The sequence below is a fragment of the Bos indicus genome, chromosome 6 (genome assembly GCF_029378745.1).
Source record: "Bos indicus isolate NIAB-ARS_2022 breed Sahiwal x Tharparkar chromosome 6, NIAB-ARS_B.indTharparkar_mat_pri_1.0, whole genome shotgun sequence".
Lineage (NCBI taxonomy): Eukaryota > Metazoa > Chordata > Mammalia > Artiodactyla > Bovidae > Bos > Bos indicus.
The window spans coordinates 85,572,993-85,595,988 of record NC_091765.1 but is presented as its reverse complement, the minus strand read 5'-3'; the positions used below and the strand labels follow the sequence as shown (position 1 = coordinate 85,595,988).

General features: G+C 35.9%; 1 pseudogene; it reads left to right on the top strand.

Annotated features, from left to right (window-relative positions):
• Positions 1-946: 946 nt before the first annotated feature.
• Positions 947-22,996, top strand: part of LOC109560053 (UDP-glucuronosyltransferase 2C1-like) — a 29,521-nt pseudogene continuing 7,471 nt past the window's right edge.

The following is a 22,996-nucleotide window of genomic DNA, read 5'->3' as shown; positions in this document are numbered from 1 at the left end:
TTCTTCAGCACTCAGACTTCTTATAGTCCAACTCTCACATCCATACATGACTACTGGAAAAACCATAGCTTTGATTAGATGGACCTTTGTTGTCTAAAGTAATGTTGACCAAAGTATTGTCTCTGCTTTTTAATATGCTGTCTGTGTTGTCATAGCTTTTCTTCCAAGGAGCAAGTGTATTTTAATTTCATGGCAGCAGTCACCATCTTTAGTGATTTTGAAGCCCCCAAAAATAAAGTCTCTTCCTATTTCCATTATTTCCCCATCTATTCACCATTTATTTATTTATTTGCCAAACAAATTTAGTCTTCATTGAATACACATGAGATGATGATGGCTTTTCTTAACATTATTTGGAAATTATTATGAATTTATGTTTAACTTCACATGCCCTTTTTTGATACCAACTAAAGACTCATTGGAAAAGACCTTGATGCGAGAAAGATTGAGGGCAGGAGGAGAAGGGGACGATAGAGGATGAGATGGTTGTATGGCATCATCGACTCGATGGACATGGGTTTGGGTGGATTCCGGGAGTTGGTGATGGACAGAGAGCCTTGGTGTGCTGCAATTCATGGGGTCACAAAGAGTCAGACACGACTGAGCATCTGAACTGAACTGAAAATAAGTTTGGAAACTCTCACTCTGAGGGGTTTCTTTGTAACTCATTTTATTGACTTTAGTGATATTTTTCTTTCCGTCAAAGCAGTTGCATTTCCTTTTAATCTTTAATGCAAAGTACACAACTCAAATTAAAAGATGCTTACTCCTTGGAAGGAAAGTTATGACCAAGCTAGATAGCATATTGAAAAGAAGAGACATTACTTTGCCAACACAGGTCCATCTAGTCAAGGCTATGGTTCTTCCAGTGGTCATGTATGGATGTGAGAGTTGGACTGTGAAGAAAGCTGAGCACCGAAGAATTGATGCTTTTGAACTGTGGTGTTGGAGAAGACTCTTGAGAGTCCCTTGGACTGCAAGGAGATCCAACCAGTCCATTCTGAAGGAGATCAGCCCTGGGATTTCTTTGGAAGGAATGATGCTAAAGCTGAAACTCCAGTACTTTGGCCACCTCATGTGAAGAGTTGACTCATTGGAAAAGACTCTGATGCTGGGAGGGATTGGGGGCAGGAGGAGAAGGGGATGATAGAGGATGAGATGGCTGGATGGCATCACTGACTCGATGGACGTGAGTCTGAGTGAACTCAGGGAGTTGGTGATGGACAGAGAGGCCTGGTGTGCTGGGATTCATGGGGTCGCAGAGAGTCGAACATGACTGAGCAAATGAACTGAATTGAACTGAACTCAACTTAAAGTTTAGTCCAACCTTCTAGAAATTGACTGTGAATCTTTGGATTGTGAGTTTCATGCACTTGGTTTAAACCCAGATTTTGTTTGAGCACAGTTAATGTCGTGAAAACTGTAAAAGGCTTCTGTGTCCTTTTCATGTTACGTATATTGTTTTTTGACCCTGAAAAGAAGGACTACTGGGAAGGTACTTGTATGGCCCGTGGATTTTAGTCACTGGATTAATTTAAAAGTTATTCTGGATGAACTCCATTTTCATGGGCATGAGCTAACTATCCTGGTACCTTCAACAAGTTTTTTGTTTGATGATCCAAGATTCCCTTTAATGTGGAGATTCTTCAACTTCCAGTAAGCAAGGAAAATTTCATGGGATAATTCAGTGCTGGTCTCTACACACTTTCTTTTGAACTGCCAAAACTTTCATGATGGGACAGGCAAGTAAAACTGATAAAAATGATCAAAATTTTTTTTTTAGCAACAGCCAAAAGAGTATGTGATAGTGCTGTCACAAAGGAGTTACTCAGCAGGCTACAGACAGCTAAGTTTGATATCTGTATGCTGACCCTTTAAGCCTTTGTGGAGAATTAGTGGTTGAACTCATCAATATTCCATTTATATATTCTTTGCAATTTTCCTATGAAAAAGTCATTGAGAGATTGTGTGCTGGGCTTCTTATGTTTTCTTCACATATTCCTGATGTTACATCAAGACTGACAGATAGTATGACTTTTATACAGAGGCTGGAGAACTGGTTATTGTATACCATGAGTGATGTGATATCTGCACATTATTCATTTCCAGAATGGAATGAATATTACAGCAAATTTTTAGGTAAGAGAAATTTGCATGCAATAATCATTCTTATTTCATATGTATAATGTGAGTGTCTATTTGACTGTATGAAACCTTTGAAAAGTTTTCTTTTAAGTGAGATACAAGATTCTGTTGCTTAACTGTTTTGAGTGAAAATAATAACTTTTTCTTTAATTTTTCCTTTTTTTAAGCTTTTTTTTTTGTTTGTTTTGTTTCAGATCACTGTGTATTAAAAATATGTATCAAAGAAGAAATATTCTCTTTATTTCTCCATATATCCTGTTTGATGTTACTTATTTTTTCAAGTATCTGGAAAACTCAAATCTGACAGTGTAACTATTTCTGACAGTGGATTATTTCTCTCTTTTTTACTTCTTTTTTTATATACTCTGTTTTCTTTCTGATTAATCTTCTCTTTTTTCAAGCTTTCTATTTGTATCCTATCAACACTTGGTTGGCTGATTCCCGGGCTTGGAATGTGGTGAGCATGAAACTGGAAAAGAAATAGTTTCTCTACTCTTGTCTCCCAAAGGAGAAACATGGAAGATGTTTCTCTAAAGGACCATGTTTCTAGATGTTTAAACTTATCTCATGGTCATCCTGTTGTTATTGTTCTGTTCATAACTACATTAAAGTCAATTAGTGAGCTTTGACCCCAACAAAAAGATTTTCTCTATTTCAGTAAGTCTGTGGGCCCCTTTGTTTTTCATTTTTCATAACTGATTTTTTAAAAGCTGCATTTATTTAATTTATTTAATTGTGCTAAGGATGATTTTGCACAATATACTAATTATCTTAGAGGAGGCAGTACCCTACTTGCATTATTTAGATTTTTAAAAAATATAATTAACATATAATATTGTATTAGTTTCAGGTGTGGATGAAGAAATTAGCCAATAGTTAACCTAAGAAACAAGTGGAAAATTTTATTTGAGTCAATGTGATTATAACCCAGGAGAGAGTCTTTCAGAAAGCTCTGGAGAGTATTTCACCAATTAGAAGTCAAAGAACAGTTATACGTTTTTGAGATAAAGGGTTTTACATCAGAGTAATATACTGACAGTTTACAGAGGCCAATAAAGTGAGTGGTGGGTCACTGTGACCTCTTGAGAGATTAAGGAAGGAATGTTATCTCCTAAGGAGTTACTTTGCTGGTGCCAGGAGGAAATCGTAATTTTTGTTTGTTTTTGTTTTATTGTGAGTAGACATTCCTGTATCTTCTAAGGAGATCTTGATAATGTACAATGGAGATGAAAAATGTATATTAAAGGAAAGCAGGGTGTTGGCTCAAATGGCAGAGAACTTTTTATGTTAAATTTTTCTTGTCCTGATTTAAAACCATATTGTTTCATCGCAGGTATACAACATAATGATTTTATATTTGTACATATTGTGAAACGATCACTAAGGTAACTTTAGTTAACATTCATCACTACACGTAGTTAAAATTCTCTTCTCCTGTGAGACAAGAACTTTAGACTTATTCTCTTAGCATGTTTCAAATATACAATACAGTATTAACAACGATGGGCTTCCCTGTTGGCTCAGTAGTAAAGAATCTACCCGCCAGTACATTTGATGCCTAGGTCAGAAAGATCCTCTGGAAAAGGAAATGGCAACCCACTTCAGTATTCTTGCCTAGAAAATCCCATGAAGAGAGGAGACTAACAGGATACACTCCATGGGTGGCAAAAGAGTCAGACAGTACTTAGTGACTAAAAAACAACAATTATTAACTGTAGTCACCAAGCTGTACATCAGATCCCCAGAACTTGCTTATCTTTTGTCCACCTTCACCTTTGTGTCTATCTTTTATCCCTAGGATATGGCAACCACCAGTCTGTTCTCTGTGACTTTGTTTTCTTTTTTGTTTCACTTTCTTTTCAGATTTCATATTTAAATAACATCAAACAATATTTGTCTTTCTCTGAGTTACTTCACTTACCATATTTCTTTCAAGTTCCATTCTTGTTTAAGCAAGTGGCAGATTGTTCCTTTTTCTCATGACTTAATAATATTATTTTTTTAAATATATATAACCATATTTTCTTTGTCCATTCACTCACTGAAAAACAGATTGTTTCCATGTTATGGGTATTGTCAATAATGATGCAACTGACATGGGAGTGCCGTAGTAGTTTTATTTAGAAGTTTTTGAGGAACAACCATACTGTTTTCCATTGTAGCTTTACCAATTTACATTCCCACTAACAGAGCACAAGAGTTCTCTTTTCTCCACATCCCCACCAGTATTTGTTATCTGTTCTCTTTTCAATGATAGCTATCCTAATAGGTGAAAGTTGATATCTCATTGTGGTTTTGAGCTACATTTCTCTGGTAATTAGTGATGTTGAGAACATTTTTATGTAGTTGTTGATTATTTGAGTATCCTCTTTGGAAAGATGTCTATTCATGTCCTTTCTTCATTTTTTAATTGAATTATTTGTTTTTTCCATTGTTGAATTCTTTGTCTTCCTTAGACATTTTATATAGTAACAACAAATGAGATACATGGTTTGCAAATATTTTCTCTCATTTCATAGGTTGCTTTTTCATCTTGTTAATCATTTCTTTTGCTGTTCAAAAGCTTTATAATGTGAATTAGTCTGTACTTTTTAATTTTATCACTTATGATTTTGTTATTGTATTTAAAAAATCATTGCCAAGATCCATGTTAGGTTTTCCACTATATTTCCTCCTAAGAATTTTATGGTTTCAGGACTTCCATTTATATTCTTCTTAATCCATTGCAAGTTAATTTTTGTAGTGAAGTAAAATTGGTGTCTAGTTTCATTCTTTTGTATGTAAATATCCAGTTTTTTCAGCAAGAATTATTTAAGACTGTCTTCCTCCTCTGAATATTTTTGGCTGTTTTGTGAAATGTTAGTTGGCTATATATGCATGGGCTTATTTATGGGCTCTTGAGTTTGTTCCATTGATCAGTGGGTCTGCTTTTATGCCAGTATCATATCATTTTGATTGGTACAGCTCTGAAGTATTGCTTAAAATCAGAAACTATGATGCCTCCATCTTTGTTCTTCTTTATCATGATTGCTTTGACTATTTGAAGTCTTGTAGTTCCACATGAATTTTAAAAGTGTTTTCTTTGTTGCTATTTTTTAAACAGAAGTATCAATATCTCTAAAACCCTATCATTACTAAAAATTAAGCTTATTCCTAAATAATTAACAGTTTTCTTTACACTTTTGATCTCTCGTTTTATGCAGCCACTTCATTTTTCTCAAGATATCTGTTCAAAATTTCCTCTGAGAAATTATTTCTTCTACAACTCACAAACCATATGAGTGCTTCTACTGAAGTATGCTGCCCAGAAATATGCCACAGATTCACAAAAGGTATATGACCTGCTGCTGCTGCTAAATCGCTTCAGTCGTGTCTGACTCTTTGCGACCCGTGGACTGTAGCCCACCAAGCTCCTCCATCCATGGGATTCTCCAGGCAAGAATACTGGAGTGGTTTGCCATTCTGTATATCTCTAGAATCAACCCTAAAAAATGTGGACAAAACTGCTGCAAAGTGAGAGTCCAAGCTGCAAAAGGCAAAGTGAAAAAAGAAAACAAAATCTTTTGGTGACATTTTCTGAGTCATGGATCAAGCAGTGACTGATCTACAGCTGGACTGAAGCTATTTGTTTACTTCTGGTTCCAGCAACTTTGTACTCAGTTTTGAAAACTCTTTTATAGTAAGGAATAGTGATAGGATATAACTCTGTCTCTGATTTATTCCTAACTCTTGGCACACTAGAATATTCTTTTGGGGAGTATATCGATAATCTAAGAAAGAATAATAAAGGCTTGGTAAATAGAAGAAAAACATTTCTTTGACTCTCATAAATTTTAAAATGCTATTACATATAGATTGCTATTCAGGATCCATTGAGGATCTTCATTATAAAGTATATTTCAAGTATGTTTTTCAGATTGTAAAAGGATAACATAAATTATACAATTATAAACTGAATCACGTCATAGATATGTTCAACTAATTGACAAGGAAATGAGTAAAGTGGTATCTGTTTCAAAACGTATATTGAGGAAATATTTATAAACATTTTGGGAGGAAAAGAACTGTTAGGTTAGACACAAAAATGGTCAATGTCTAAAAGGGTAGCAGAATCATAATTTAATGGATGATTTTTTCAGAAATACATAACTCAAGTTTTTAACTTCACAGTATCAGAACACAGAAGTCCACAACAAATCAATAATAAATAACACAACAAAGCATAGGCTCACTCTCCTATGCTTTTCTTAAAGGATATAAATAATTCTTTAATCATTAAAAATTCAGAATGCCCCAGCATTATATCAAATGTAGCATTGCTTTTGGAAATTTGGAAATGCTTTTCCAAATTTGAGATATTGTCTCACAATCTTCTTATTCAGATAAACTGCTTTTTTATTTCTCCTACAATATCAGATTCATTTCAGTAAGATGCATTAAGTGTGTGCATGCATTCTAAGTTGCTTCAGTCGTGTCTGACTCTGTGGGACCATAAGGAATGCAGCCTGCTAGGCTGCTCTGTCCATGGCATTCACCAGGCAAGAATACTGGAGTGGGTTTCCAGTGCTTTCCTCCAGGGGATCTTCCTGACCCAGGGATTGAACCCGCGTCTCTAAACATCTAATCTGTATTGGAAGGTGGGTTCTTTACCACTCTAGATTACTAAATCAGGAGTGGAGAATTAACAGGAAAAAGATGTCATCTGATAATATGAAGGTTAGTGAAACAATCATATGATCCTGCAATTCTACTCCTAGGTTTAAAATCAAGAAAAATGATGACACATGTATACAGAAAACATATACATGAATGCTCATATCAGCATTATTCATAGTAGACAAACGTGAAAACAGCCCAAAAGTTCACCAACCAATGAATGAATAAACAAAATGAAGTATATCTCAACAAAAATCTTTCAGCAACAAAAAGTAATGAAATACCAATACATACTACCATGCAGGTGAACCTTGAAAAACACTAAGTGAAAGAAGGCAATGAAAGAGACATAATAATGTATGAATTCATTTATATTAAGGGAAATAAAATTATTTTGGAATAGGCAAACAAATAAAAAAATAGGTTAGGTTTAGAAATGGAGAATGATGGCCAATGGATACAGGATTTCTTTTGCGAGTAATAAATTTGCTTTTGAATTTAATAGTGGTGTATATGCATGCACATGTGTGCTCAGTCATGTCCCACTCTTTGTGACCCCATGGACTGTAGTCCACCAGGCTCCTCTGTCTATGGAATTTTCCAGTCAAAAATACTGGAGTGGGTTGCCATTTCCTACTCCAGGGGATCTTCCTGATTCAGGGATGGAACCCATATCTCTTGAGTCTCTTGCATTGGTAGCCAGATTCTTTTATCACTGAGCCAGTGGTGATGTTTTCATAATGTTACAAATGTACTAAAAACTACTCAATTATTTATTTAAAAAGAAGAATTGTATGGCATATAAAATACATCTCAGTAAAACTGTCATTAAAATAAAGCATGAGACAGAAACTTCACACAAAGTGAATAAGATTATACCCCTGGTTAACACCAGAAAGGCTCCAGTATGGGGTTTTTCTTGGATCTAAAGCTGGATTTTTAATACCTGTGTCATTAACAGAGTGAGCCTCTAAATTACTGAGATTTGTTTGTGATCTTTTACATAAAAAGGTTGTTCTGGTCAGATAAAAAATCCTTATATTTTTTGATCAAAACTTCATCACACTTAGAACATCAAGAAAATATTCAAAAACCCGTGTGGTGAGAAAACAGATAGATACGGGTTCCTCCTATCAGTGATACGGAGCACATATTTCAAAAGGACACCAAACTCTGGGTAAGGTTCTTGCTGCTGCTGCTGCTGCTGCTAAGTTGCTTCAGTCGTGTCTGACTCTGTGCGACCCCATAGATGGCAGCCCACCAGGCTCCCCCATCCCTGGGATTCTCCAGGCAAGAACACTGGAGTGGGTTGCCATTTCCTTCTCCAATGCATGAAAGTGAAAAGTGAAAGTGAAGCTTCTCAGTTGTGCCGACTCTTAGCAACTCCATGGACTGCAGCCTAGTAGGCTCCTCTGTCCATGGGATTTTCCAGGCAAGAGTACTTGAGTGGGTTGCCATTGCCTTCTCTGGGGTAAGGTCCTTATGCCACAGTAATTAAATATAATTCAGAAATGAAGCTCTATTTCCAAACTAAGGCTGATAACTCAATGCAGAGTCACTAATTTGAGTTCTTATTCTGTTCATGTTCACTTGGTCTCCACTTCAGTTCAAAAGTTACCCTTTGGTAATGTTTATCAGCTAAATATGTCAAAATGGCAAATATTACACCATCAAATTATTATGCAGTGCTCTATCTTCACCAAAGAGAACAAAGTCTTGTGAGACAGGAGTTATAATTTTGTATAGAAAAGGTCATTACTTTCAAATTTTTATTAATGGATTTTCATTCCTGATAGGATGTATTTAGTTATGGAGGAACAGTACAAAACACCAGAAGAAAAGATGGATAAATTACAAATGCTGTTTTTAAAAGATATCAGCCACTTTTGCAGCAGTGAGGATGAGATAAATTGGAATTCCAGAAGAGGAGGAGACTACCATAGTAGGTTGAGGACCTCTGGATGAATTTTTGTTCATTGCTAGGAGCACATGCTGAGTCTGAGCATGCAGCTGGGCTTAGGCTTAGCTCAAACAGAAAGACTCTGTTGGGAAAGAGAAAGAAACAGGCTTTTGGCTTTATTCCATACCTAAATCCATGTTTAGTTATCATAATTTCAGTATTGTGTATTCTTTAGGGGGGAAGGTTTATTGATTTCTCATGGGTTGCATAGAACTAATATTGGTTCTTTAAATATTTTTCTTAGAAAATTCTTTGGCAAAACATGCCCCACTTAACATATGAGATTGCTTTTCCTCTCTTTCACTTTGTCCAGGAAAACCTACCACATTATGTAAGATTATGGGAAAAGCTGAAATGTGGTTGATTTGAACTTACCAGGATTGTGAATTTCCATATCCTTACTTACCTAATGTTGAATTTGTTGCAGGACTGCATTGGAAGCCTGCAAATCCCCTGCCTAAGGTAAATTAAATGTGCTTCTTTATACTTCTCTGAGTATTTACCTCCTGGAATGATTTCAAGTCTATCGTTTTCAGTATTTGACTCTCAAACTGAAAAACTAGACACAAGAATTAATGGGAATTATCCACCTTAGACTATTAATATTATGCTACCATTAACTATTTGCCATGTTATCATGGTAACCCTTACTGATGCTTATCAAATATACCAGATATATGCCAAGAATAATGGTCCTAGCCTCTGAGTCTAGTGGAATTGTCCAATACTCTCTGGGCAATGACAGTGAACGGAAGTTGCATGAATCACTTCCAGGTCCAGCACTCAATTGTCAGGAGCACTTACCCCAGAGTTCTCCTTTCCTCTGTGATTTCATAGGGGTGTGTTCCAGAGTGGCTACTCTGTCGACCTGACTCCTGATTAAAAAATATAGCAACAGGTGCAGCTCAATAGATGGACATATGACATGAGAAAGAAACAATGGTTATTTTAGGCTACCGAGATTTTGAAGTTGAAAGTTATTTTGCATATCTTAGTCTAAAAATGGACATAATAGGGATAGTATAATAATTATAGGAAAGAGCAAATAGAGATGGAATGATTCACTCAAAATCCTGGCAGAAATTCAGGAATGATGACTTGTTGGGTTTGAACAGAGAGAAATTAGCCTCGAGAGGTGATTAGAGGATAGGTTATAAAAAAATCAAATGAGCAATACTAAGTATTCTTTACTTAAAATCTAAGGTCAGTGAAGGATCAATGTACAATTTTTAAGCAGCAACATGATACAACTTACTCTTGCATAAATATGGCCTACTGAATTATTCAGAATGGAGCAAGATTTAAATCAAGGGGATGAGCTGAGAATCAGTTCAGTTCAGTTCACTCAGTAGTGTCTGACTCTTTGCGATCCCATGGACTGCAGCTTGCCAGGCTTCCCTGTCCATCATCAACTCCCAGAGTTTACTCAAAACTCCATAGTGTTGGTGGTTCATATGGTAAAGAATCTGCCTGCAATGCAGGAGACCTGGGTTTGATCCCTGTCATCCCCTTCTCCTCCTGCCTTCAATCCCTCCCAGCATCAGGGTCTTTTCCAATGAGTCAGTTCTTCACATCCGGTGGCCAAAGTATTGGAGTTTCAGCTTCAACATCAGTCCTTCCAGTGAACACCCAGGACTGATCTCCTTTAGGATGGACTGGTTGGATCTCTTTGCAGTCCAAGGGACTCTCAAGAGTCTTCTCCAACACCACAGTTCAAAAGCATCAATTCTTTGGCGCTCAGCTTTCTTTACAGTCTAACTTTCACATCCATACATGACTACTGGAAAAACCATAGCTTTGACTAGATGGACCTTTGTTGGCAAAGTAACATCTCTACATTTGTGCCTTAATCCCTATGCAGTTCTCTTTGGTAAATTAGCCTGGAATATTTGGTTAAATTCAACTGTTACAACTCTTTATTCCCTTGAGCCAAAATCTTACCAATAGTCAGGCGGCTATGTTACATTAATGCTCCTTCATGCTCAGAGTCTCAGTGGTGTCTGACTCTTTACGACCCCATGAACTATACCCCACCAGTTTCCTCTGTCCATGGGATTCTCCAGGCAAGAATGCTGGAGTGGGTTGCATTCCCTTCAACTGAACCAGAGTCACCTGCTTGGGACGCAAATTCTGTATCACTGAGCCACCAGGGAAGCTATTAATGAGATCTCTGTAAACAGTAAAAGGAAAAAGAAAAAAAGAAAGAAAGAAACTAAGTCTCAGGATCTTTTCTTCTTAACCTTTGGGTCCATCTATTGAAGAAGTAGTGGGACAGCCACACTTACCCAAGTACGTGTGTTCTTAAAGCACTACAACAATCTTTTAGGGAAGGTGACCCAACTAGGGATCCACAGCAAAACTCATCTCTTCCTGGTAAGAAAGACATATGAAAAGGTTGGAGAGAGGACTTAAAAATATCCCTCCCATGACAACATCATGTGTGTTAGTTGCTCAGTTGTGCCCAGCTCTTTGCCACTCCATGGACTGTAGCCCACCAGGCTTCTCTGTCCATGGGATTCTCCAGGCAAGAATATTGGAGTGGGTAGCCATCCCCTTCTCCAGGGAATCTTCCCAAACCAGGGATCAAACCCAGGTCTCCTGCATTGCAGGCAGATTCTTTTTTTTTTTTTTGCAGGCAGATTCTTTACTATATGAACCACCAGGAAAGCCATCATAAAAAATGTCAATTTGATTTTGGATGCCAAAGCATAAGTTTGTGGAATTAGAGAATTTGTTTCTCTTTGCTTTTCATGGTTCTCAGACCAATAGGATGTATTAATCATATTCTCAAGTCATTCTACTCCATAATTAAGCCCATGGCAGACATCTCTTTTGATTTACATTTCTTGTATTTGTTATCTTCTCTTCTTCCATTACCCTACAACCAGTGAGCACCCAGTCAAATGTAGTTAATATTTATATTATTGCAATTTATATAGATAACTATGGATCCTCAAACTATCTGTAGAAATTTTTTGAATTTTTAAATTATATAAATGATAGTGAAGTGAAAGTCCCTCAGTCGTGTCCTACTCTTTGTGACTCCATGGACTATCCAGTCCATGGAATTCCCCAGGTGTGAATACTGGAGTGGGTAGCCTTTCCCTTCTTCAGGGGATCTTCCCAACCCAGGGATTGAACCCATGTCTCCCACACTGCAGGCAGATTTTTTACCAGCTGAGCCACAAGGTAGCTATAATTCACATTTTTCTCAATCTTATTAGTCTATGGAATTTTTTTCATATGTATCCAAGTTTCTATTTGTAAATCTATTTCATTATTTCTGACTGTTGCAGAGATACTTGGTATATATGTTTACCATATTTTATTTATTCCCCACAAAGGACAATTAGGTGTCCCCCATCTCTATGATACAGCAAGGAATATTGGGAGGAAAAATTGCAAACCTATGCATATATCTGAGATTTATATCCAATAGTGAAATGGTAGTATCATGGGTCACAGGTATACTTAATTTTGTTGTGCATTTAACTTCACTGGATATCTATAAAATTTTATTTTTTCATCAGGATTACTTAGGGGACTACATCTTCCAGATCTTGTCTAAACCTTGACTATTATTCTATTTTCTAATACAGGTCAGTTCCATAGAGGTAAAGTGATATTACATTGCTGAATTTACAGATTATGTCAATCCATCTATAAATATAGTGTAATGGTTAATTTTATATGTCAACTTGCCTGGGCCAGGTCCCCAGGTATTTAGCCAAACATGACTTTGGAAGTTTCCGTGAGGGTATTTTTGGATGACATTAACATTTAAATATGCGGACCTTGAGTAACAGATTGCCCTACATTATATGGCCTGAGGCTCGTCCAATTAGTTGAAGACCTGAATGGAATGAAAGACTGAACTCCCCCAAGCAAAAAAGAATTCTGCCAGTAGGCAGCCTTCAGACCCGAACTGCAGCAGTGGCTCTTCTCTGAGTCTCCTGCTGTGATGGGCTGTTCTGCAGATTAAACTTGCTAGCCTCCACAGTCATGTGAGTCAACCCTTTGAAATAAATCTCTTCCCTGTCTTTCCATTTCAAGTTTTACACATTTTTTTTTCCATCTCTTAATTGACTGAATTAGTTTTGTCAGCAGTTCAACAAAGGATAGAAAGATTTCTTTTTACTTCAGCATGACTAGATATGCTATTTCTATTTTGAATGTAAAGTCATATATTTCTGTTATATTATTGTTATCCTCAGAGTATTTCTACGTCACAGGTATTTCTACATCTCTACATCTGGCCAGGAAGTTTATATGACTACCTCATTTCTAAATGTATTCTTGGAAGCTTATACAAAGAAAATACAGCTAAAAGAAAACTGCTAATTAAAACAAACAAACAGAGCAAGATGAATGTACCAAAATAATGTCATTTTGCTGACTGTTTCAGCAGAAAAATGAATGAAAATGGTATTCGCATCCAAGGCTAAATATGAAGTAAAGCACCAGAACTATTTAACTTAAAGCAAGAATCAAACACTCTTCATTTGGAGCATTGAGGAGAGGGTGCTGGAAGAGAATAGAGAATATTAAATATAATAATTGTCTTTACAATTAACAAGCTTAGTGAGAAATTTGGCTCAGTCAGCTAGAGCTGTATAAACTTAGGAAATTACTTACTTTACTGAAATAAATTCAGTTCAGTTCAGTTCAGTCACTCAGTCGTGTCCGACTCTTTGTGACTCCATGAATTGCAGCACACCAGGCCTCCCTGTCCATCATCAACTCCCTGAGTTCACTCAGACTCACGTCCATCGAGTCAGTGATGACATCCAGCCATCTCATCCTCTGTCGTCCCCTTCTCCTCCTGCCCCCAATCCCTTCCAGCATCAGAGTCTTTTCCAATGAGTCAACTCTTCGCATGAGGTGGCCAAAGTACTGGACTTTCAGCTTTAGCATCATTCCTTCCAAAGAAATCCCGGGGCTGATCTCCTTCAGAATGGACTGGTTGGATCTCCTTGCAGTCCAAGGGACTCTCAAGAGTCTTCTCCAACACCACAGTTCAAAAGCATCAATTCTTCGGCGCTCAGCCTTCTTCACAGTCCAACTCTCACATCCATACATGACCACTAGAAAAACCATAGCCTTGATTAGACGGACCTTTGTTGGCAAAGTAATGTCTCTGCTTTTGAATATGCTATCTAGGTTGGTCATAACTCTCCTTCCAAGGAGTAAGCGTCTTTTAATTTCATTGCTGCAGTCACCATCTGCAGTGAAATTACTTGTCTATAAATATATACATTTCTCTTAGATTTAAATGATACATGTAAAGAGCTCAACACATGGCAGAAAACACATAATCAGTAATCGGTAAACACACACACACACACACATATAAATAGGAGAAGGAACCTCCAATTTAAATCATTTTTAATTTGTTTAATAGCCAATGATTTCAGGTCAAACTTTATATGCTGAAATGGTTAACATATGAAGAGACAGAATTGTTCTAATAATTCAGAAACATTAAGAAAAGTGTGCAACTATCTTATTCTTGTACCTGTAAACTTTCATATTACAAAGACTCTTCTCCTCACAGGAGTCATGATGTTTACTCTGAAATCAATGGTCAAAAACCTCTCAGAAGAAAAGTTTAATATAGTTGCATCAGTCTTTGCCCAGATTCCACAGAAGGTCAGATAATTTTATTTTTTGAGGGGCAGCTATTTTAAAATTCATGAAGATCTCCTTAAATTGTACTTAAAAGTGTAGGAAATTTTATTGGTATTATTAATATCAATTTAAGTGAACTGTAGAGAAAAAAATATTAAGGATATTTGATTCTTTTCTTGCTTTAAGCCTGGCATCACTTACAGGAAAATACATTGCAAAATTTTCTTTAAATAATCAGGTAAAAATTATAATTCATTGCTATTGAAGAAACAGTCAGCTTTGTGCCTGGGTGTAAGGCTTCCATGTAATCTAGCCTTGTTTTTTGGTGTTTATTGTTTGTTGTGTTTTGTTCTGAATTTTTGGCATATACACAAGTTACAACTACCATGATGTCTCCATAAGGGAATAGATATTCAAAAATACAGCATTGATTCACAGGATACCTTGGATTCTATTTCCTTATAGTTAATGAATTTGCATCAGGCTATGGTTTAGCCTGAAACTGACAACTTGGATTCCTGGAGTACTTCTAAATAGTGACTCTTCATTTTAAGCAGTGAAAATCTTTAATAATACAGTGTAAGATTTAAGTTCACTTTCTGATGTTTCCCCAAATTATAATTTTTTAGTGATACCTTTCTAAATTATAACTGAATCATGTCATTTTTAAACTACCATGAATACTCCCCCACTACTTTTAGTTAAAATAGAGAATAAAATATAATTTTAAGTTATAAATGCTCACAATAATTATTGTATTCATAACCAAATTACTCTCAAAAAATGTTTTGTGGGAACAGTACCCATTTAAATATTTAATCTAAATACCATCTTCATAAAAACACTGAATTTTCAACTGCATTAAAATACAACGCTTAAGGGTGAAATCAGGACACACTAGAAAGCACCAAGACCTGTCTCTCTACCTAAACAAAATTGTTCTAGCAAAAACTGTCTGAAGTAACTGTATTGGAACTCTGGAATCTAACTGAGCACTTACAACTCACAGTGGAAAGACTGAGTAGAAACTATGGCTAATTTTAGTCAATTTCAGCCCTTAAGAATAGCAGCAGCTTCAAAGTCTTTATCACTCTGTACCATGACAACCCACATACCTGTATTTCTGATGGAATTTGGTGAAACCATGCTGGGCAATAAAGACCTTATCCTCAAAGTACTGTGGTTCTGCATTCTGATTGCCGATTACTGCCCATGATCATTGAGGTGTAGGTATAGAAGTTGGCCACATTTGTTTCAACCAGATGGACAGGGAGGCCTGGCATGCTGCGGTTCATGGGGTCGCAAAGAGTCGGACAAGACTGAGGGGTGGAACTGAATTGAATTGATCGCTATACGAAGCAACTTCCATGGGTTTAAAAGGATAGGTCTCTTGTTTTTCCTTTTTCCTTTTTCCTCTGTTTGGGAACCAGGCATTAACTAATCAGGCTATTAAAAAAAAAAACTCATAGTGAATTTTAGAAAGTTATGTGCATGTCCCAGGGAAAAACAGTGGCTCATAAAAATATCCAAGAAGACCCAAATCTTTACCCTCAGCCTGATTTCTGGCAAAGAGAAACACTTCAACAACAGCCATAACAAAAATCAAACTGTTAACAAAGCAGCAAGTATGATTTCTGAAGTTAGAATACTACAAAAATCAAATGTACAGTGATCAACAAATATGAACTATACAAAGGTAGATGAAAGTATGGTCAAGTCAAAGAAACTAAATAAACTTAGAGAAGCCATTCCTGAGGGAGCCTGGATTTTGGAATTACTAGAAAAAAATTCCTTTAAAACCACTGCCTTAAAGATGCACAAAGAACTAAAGGAAGACAATGGTAAAGAGAAGAAAATGATGTAGGAAGAAAATGAAATATGGATAATGAGAAAGGAATTATTTTTAAAAGAAACCAAAAAAGAATTCTGGATATAAAAATTGCAGTAACTGAAATGAAAAGTTCACCACAGGAGTTTAAAATCAGACATGAGCAGGCAAAAGCATCAACAAACTTAAAGAAAGAGTATTTGAAATTATCAACTTCAAGGAACAGAAAGAAAAATAAATGAAGAAAAATGAATAAAGGTTAAGAAACTTGTGAAACACCATCTTGTAAATGTGCATACACATTGTGTGGGTCCCAGAAGGGAGAAATGGGCAGAAAGAATACTTAAAGAAATAATAGTTTAACATATCCCTAATTTAATAAAACACATAAATCTACAAATCCAAGTATCTTAGTGAATTTCAAGTAGGATAAATTCAAAGAGACCTACACCAAGACTCACTGTACTCATGTCTTTGAAAAACTAAAGATAATGAGTGGCTAACGAAAGAAATAAGGTAAGAAATTAATCACTTAAAAGATATCTTCAATGAAGTGATCTGCAAATTTCTCATCAGAAACCTTGGAGGCCAAAGGCAGTGGACTGATAAATTAAAAGTGATGAAAGACAAAATTGTTAACTGAGAATTTTATATCAGGCAAAATGTCCTTCAAAAATGAATAGAAAATAAGACATTTCCAGGTAAACACAAGTTGAAGGATATCATTAACACTAGACCTTCCTGTAAAAAAAAATGCAAAAGGTAATCCTTGTTGAAAGGAAATGCTTCTAAACAGTAAAACCATGTAAAGAAATAAAGATCTGCAATAAGGCAAAATTACAGTAAAGGAAATTATAAAAGCTATAAAAATTATAAAAATCAATTACTGCAATTTTTTGCTTGTAAATCCACTAAAAAGTTTCTCAATGATTAAAATAAAAAATAATAAAAACTTATTATTGATCTATGTAATTATTAACATAATGTATAAATATTAATTTGTGTCATCAATACAGAGAGAGTTGGATGGATCTGTAAAGGAGCACATTTTTTATGCTTTTGAAGCTAACAATCAATAGGTCAAAGAATAAGTCATACAAGTAATTTGAAAATATTTGTTTAAATGAATGAAACATGAGAGACCAAAGCAAGAGATGCAGAGAAAGCAGAGGTTACAGATAAATTAATAATAGCTGTCCTGTGTGAGGTGGTATGTCTTTGTTCTTTGATTTGCATTTCCCTAATGAGTAATGGGGCTTCCCTTGTGGCTCAGCTGGTAAAGTGCCTACATTGAAAAAGAAGAATGATCTAAAATCAATTACCAAATCTTATACTTTAAAGAACTATGAAAAGAAGACAAACCAAACCAAAAGCTAGCAGAAGGAGAAAAATGATGAAGATTAGAGCAGAGATAAAATTTAAAAAAGAAAACAGAAAATCAATAAAACCAAAATCGAGTTCTTCAAAAAGGTTAGCAAAATTATCAAAGCTTTAACTAGATTAGTTAAAAGGAAAACAAAAAATTGTATGCAAATAATTTAAATCAGAAATGAACTTAATGGCTTACAGAGATAAAAATTATAAGAGGATATGATTGGAGGTACGGCCAAGATGGAACAGTAGGAAGACCCTCAGCTCAGCTTTTCCCTTAGGCAAAACAAAATAGCTCCTATTTGCAGAGCAACTATTGATGAGGACAAATAGAATAACAGCAATAAAGATTTTCTACACCTAAATAAAAAAGAACCTCAGTGAGACAGATAGGAGGGATGGAGAAGTGGTACAATCAAGACTCATAGTCCCAACTGAGTCAATTAGCAGAGATGGCCCCCTAGATGTGAAAAGTTTGAGACCAATATTGGGTTCCCAAGCCCAGGGATCCTGCACTGGGAAGTCAAGTTCCAGAGCACTGGATTTGAAGGCCAGTGACTTTCAGAAGAATCAGGACTCATGGTAGTCAACACACAAACACAGAAAGTCCCATGCAACCTAAAATGGGGCTCCCCTAGAGCATATGGCTTTCATTATTAGAGCAATTCAAAGCAATTTACATATTCAATGCATCTTACAGGTTTAATGCAATACCTATCAAAACTCTAACAGCCTTTTTGTAGAAATGAAAAATCCAGTCCTCAACTCCATATGTGACAGCAAGAATTACGAGACAAAAAAATTTGAAAAACAACAAAACAAAAGGACTTATATTTTCAAATACTGTAATTAGAAATATGCTATAAAACCTATAGGAAATTAACACTGTGGTGCTGGAGGAAAGGCAGACATACTACCCAATGGAATAAAGAAAAAGTAGAAATTTATCCTCACATATATGGTCAGTTGATTTTCAACAAGGACGAAATACTATTCACTAAGAGAAGGAACAGTCTCTTCTCAACAAATAGTGCTGGCAAAGTCTTGATATCTGTGTGCAAACTACTAAAGATAGATCCTTTTCTTACAGCATATACAAACATTAACTCAAAATGAATCAGAGACTTAAACTTTAGAAGTAAAACTACAATACTTGTATAAGAAAATTTTGTTCATAGGTATGACACCAAAAGCACATCAATAAAAGTTAAAAATAAATTGGACTACATCAAATGCAGAACTTCTTTACATCAAAAGATAGTACCAAGAAAATAAAATACAATGTACAGATTGGGAGAAAATCTTTGCAAATAGTACCACTGATAAGAAATTAAGATACATGATACATAAGAATATCTATAACTCAACAACAGCAACAAAAACACAATTGAAAAATGGGAGAGTAATTAAAAGATATCTTTCCAAAGAAGATTATTGAATGGTCAAAAATTACATGAAAGGATGCTCAGCATCATTAATCATTACCAGCGGGATTCTTTACCAGCTGAACCACAAGGGAAGCCCCATTAATCATTAGAGAAATACAAATCAAAGAACAAAGACATATCACCTCACACAGAACAGCTGTTAAAGAAAGAAAAAAAGAAAAGACAAATGTTGATGGAGAAAGAAGACTTCTTCCATTGCTGATAGGAGAGAAAAGTTATGCATCTCCTCTGAAAAACATTTTTGTGGTTCCTCTGAAGGTTATGACCAGTGTATTCTCTTGGCAAAACTCGATGGAGAAGGATAAGAGGCTTATGGAAGCTTGATGATGGGAGAGACTGACTAAGAGGGAAGGAAAGTCTTGTTCTAATGGGAGGGGCCGTACTCAGTAAATCTTTAATCCAATTTTCTGTTGAAAGGTGGGGCTGTATTTTCCCATTATCTGACCTAAGGCCAAACTATGGTGGAGATAATGAAGATAATGGTGATGCCTTCAAAAGGTCCCATGCAAGCACTGTTACACTCAGTTCCCCCAACCCTGGACTATAAAGAAAGCTGAGCACTGAAGAATTGATGCTTTTGAACTGTGCTGCTGGAGAAGACTATTGAGAATCCCTTGGACTGCAAGGAGATCCAACCAGTCCATCCTAAAGGAAATCAGCCCTGAATTTTCATTGGAAGGACTGATGCTGAAGCTGAAATTCCAGTTCTTTGGCCACCTGATGTGAAGAGCTGACTTGTTCGAAAAGACCCTGATGCTGAGAAAGATTGAAGGTGGAAGGAGAAGTGGACGATAGAGGATGAGATGGTTGGATGGCATCACCGCCTCAATGGACATGAGTTTGAGTAATCTCCGGGAGTTGGTGATGGACAGGGAGGTCTGGCGTGCTGCAGTCCATTGGGTCACAAAGAGTTGGACACGACTGAGCAACAGAACTGAACTGAACTGAAAGTTAAAGATGGAGCAATCATATAGCCCAGGAATTCTAATCCTAGTTATGTAGACAAAGGGATTGAAATCAGGAACTAAAACAAATACTTCCACACCAATGGTCACAGCAACATTATACACAATAGCAAAATGAATGGATAAAAAAATGTGATAAACACACAAAATGCAATATTATTCAGGCTTAAAAAGAAAGAAAATTCTGGCATGTTACAACATGTATGAACCATGGAAACATAAAGCTAAGTGACATAATGCCTAGAGAGAAATAGACAAATACAGTATGATTCCACTTAAATGTCTAGAGTAGTCAAATTCATAAAAACAGAGTGGAATATACATTACTGGGGCTAGAGAATGGAGGGAATAGGGAGTTTCTGCCTAAAAATACAGTTTATGTAGGAAAGATGAAAATATTTGGGGTATAGAGAGCAATGATTTTTTCACAATACTGTGGATGGAGTTATGCCACCAAATTCTATACTTGCAATACTTCAAAGTGATAAATATCATTATATATATTTTACTATAATAAAAGAGGCAATTCATTATTCTATGTTACTGCCAAGTATGCTTATAACAAAGTCAAAGAAACACCAATTTCTTAGTATCTCTTCCCTTTGCCTCTGAAAACTTTGTTTCAAAAATCTCCTTTGCCAGAATGGTCTAGTAACACCAATATGAAATTGTTTCTGGTACAGATTATTTTTTCTCTTCATCTCCTAAATGAGAATCATCCTGAAGATGATAGCCTATTGACTGGGATTATTGCAAGCATTTGAAAATATGGTTGCAGTGTCAATGGTTTAAAACATTAATTACTTAATCACTCACAACCTCAGTTTTCCTGTGTATTTCCAGGAGGTACTGAGCCAGATTAATTGCAAGTCAATTGCCTCCTTCTGACGAGATGTGATTTTAAAATCTTCAAATATATAAAGGCATTTATCTGAGCTTCCCTGGTGACTCAAATGGTAAAAAATCTGCCTGCAATGTGGGAGACCTGGATTTGATTCCTAGGTTAGGAAGATCCCTTGTAGAAGGGAATGACTACTCACTCCAGTATTCTTGCCTGGAGAATCCCATGGACAGAAAAGAGCCTGGCAGGCTGCAGTCCAGGGGTTCACAAAGAGTTGGACAGGACTGAGTGACTATTTTTTTTTTTTTTTAATCTTAATAGGTTCTGTGGAGATACACAGGGAAGAAATCAGAAACATTAGGAGCCAATACCTAGCTGTATGAATGGATTCAATAGAATGATCGTGGTAAGACCAGAGAAGCAAAATTAAGTGGAACTGAATAAGGGATAACCTGAAGGATTACTCAGTAACAAATAAATTCAACAAATTTGTATTCAAAATAAGTTAAAAACAAAACAAACAAACAAACAAAAAATCCCTTGATTTACTCTTTACATTTCTTCTGGAGCTTGTTAAAGAAAAAATTATGCATGACACTTGATAAGATTATAAGGCACACTTTATTCAAGACCATCATGATAAATATAGTTACTACTGCAATGGACTTTTACAGTAATACAGAGAGATTGGGCTAAACTCTGAATGCAAAGAGGAAACCTGGGAAATTTATAACTGAACTGCTGAGTGCAGGGTGGGGGCTGGGGGAGGAGATAGTAAATGGAAAGTTACTAAGAGGAAACATCAGGGGCATAGAAGAACCCTGACAAACTGACTTAATTGGATTCTAGCTAAAGGTAGGCTAGGTTCATCAGACATCATATGAGGGATGATAAAGTATGAGGCAACAGCTACATAGTGTGATCAGATATCAAAGTTGGAAGAGTCTAGCTAAACTTACTTAATAGGGTGCTTGGTAAAATTGGGCAATGCAGAAATAAACAAATAAACCCTCTAATCAGGTCCTAGTTGAGAAAGATTTTAGAGGAGCTTAACTAGACTTTGGTCAAGGATAGAATCTTTGTGAAGCTATAATGTAAATATGAAGTCTGTAATTTTCCTTTTTATGACACAATCTCTCCTTCAGAATCAGAGTCAGGGAAAGTACCTTTAGATCAGGCTCTCATTAACTTTTGCATAAAATATTTCAGCACCCTCCTGACTCTCTGCATGTATTTTCTCCACCTTTCTTCTCTTCCCCTAACTACAATTATTTGAAAAAAAAAATCTGATAAACCATTTCACCAGCTATAATATTAAGTGGCTCCATACTACTTAAAATAAAGGGCAGAGTTCCATTTTTTAAAACAGAAATCTCACAGTCTTGCCCGGGTCTATTTTTCTAGCCTGTAATGCCAGCATTCTCACATTGAAACCCTGAACATATCACCTCCATTCCCCATCCACAGTTGTTTTTTTTTTTCTTATATCCCTCAGTCTTGTTTATTGAAGTCATTTCACCCCAACAACTTGTCCAATGTAAGTACTCTACATCATTTAACTCTGCACAAACCTTTCAGAGCTTTTTGGAATGACTTAATTGCTGGAATAACTAATTTCTGCTTTCTTAGAGCCTATAGAAATTTATATATGACCTCATGGCACAGAATTATACAGATGTTACCTAATTGAATTAATGATTTATAAACATGTCACAATTTTCTGTTTGTGAAACTCTTACAACTTAGAATAATGCTTTTTTTTTTTTTTAGGTCATCCCCAAACCAGAGCTTTTATTACTTACTGTGAAATTAATGGTATCTCTGAAGCTATTCACCACGGGGTCCCTATGGTGGGAATTCCCAAGTTTGGTGATCAACATGATAATATTGCTTGTGTAAAAGTCAGAGGGGCAGTTGTTGAATTAGACTTGCACAGAACGATGAGTTCTGATCTGCTTAATGCTTTGAAAGCATTTAACAACCCTTTGTGAGTATAGAATATATACTCTTCTGAGAAGCATCAGTATTTTATTATTATTATTTTTTTAAATTTTATTTTATTTTTAAACTTTACATAATTGTATTAGTTTTGCCAAACATCAAAATGAATCCATCACAGGTATACATGTGCTCCCCCTCCTGAACCCTCCTCCC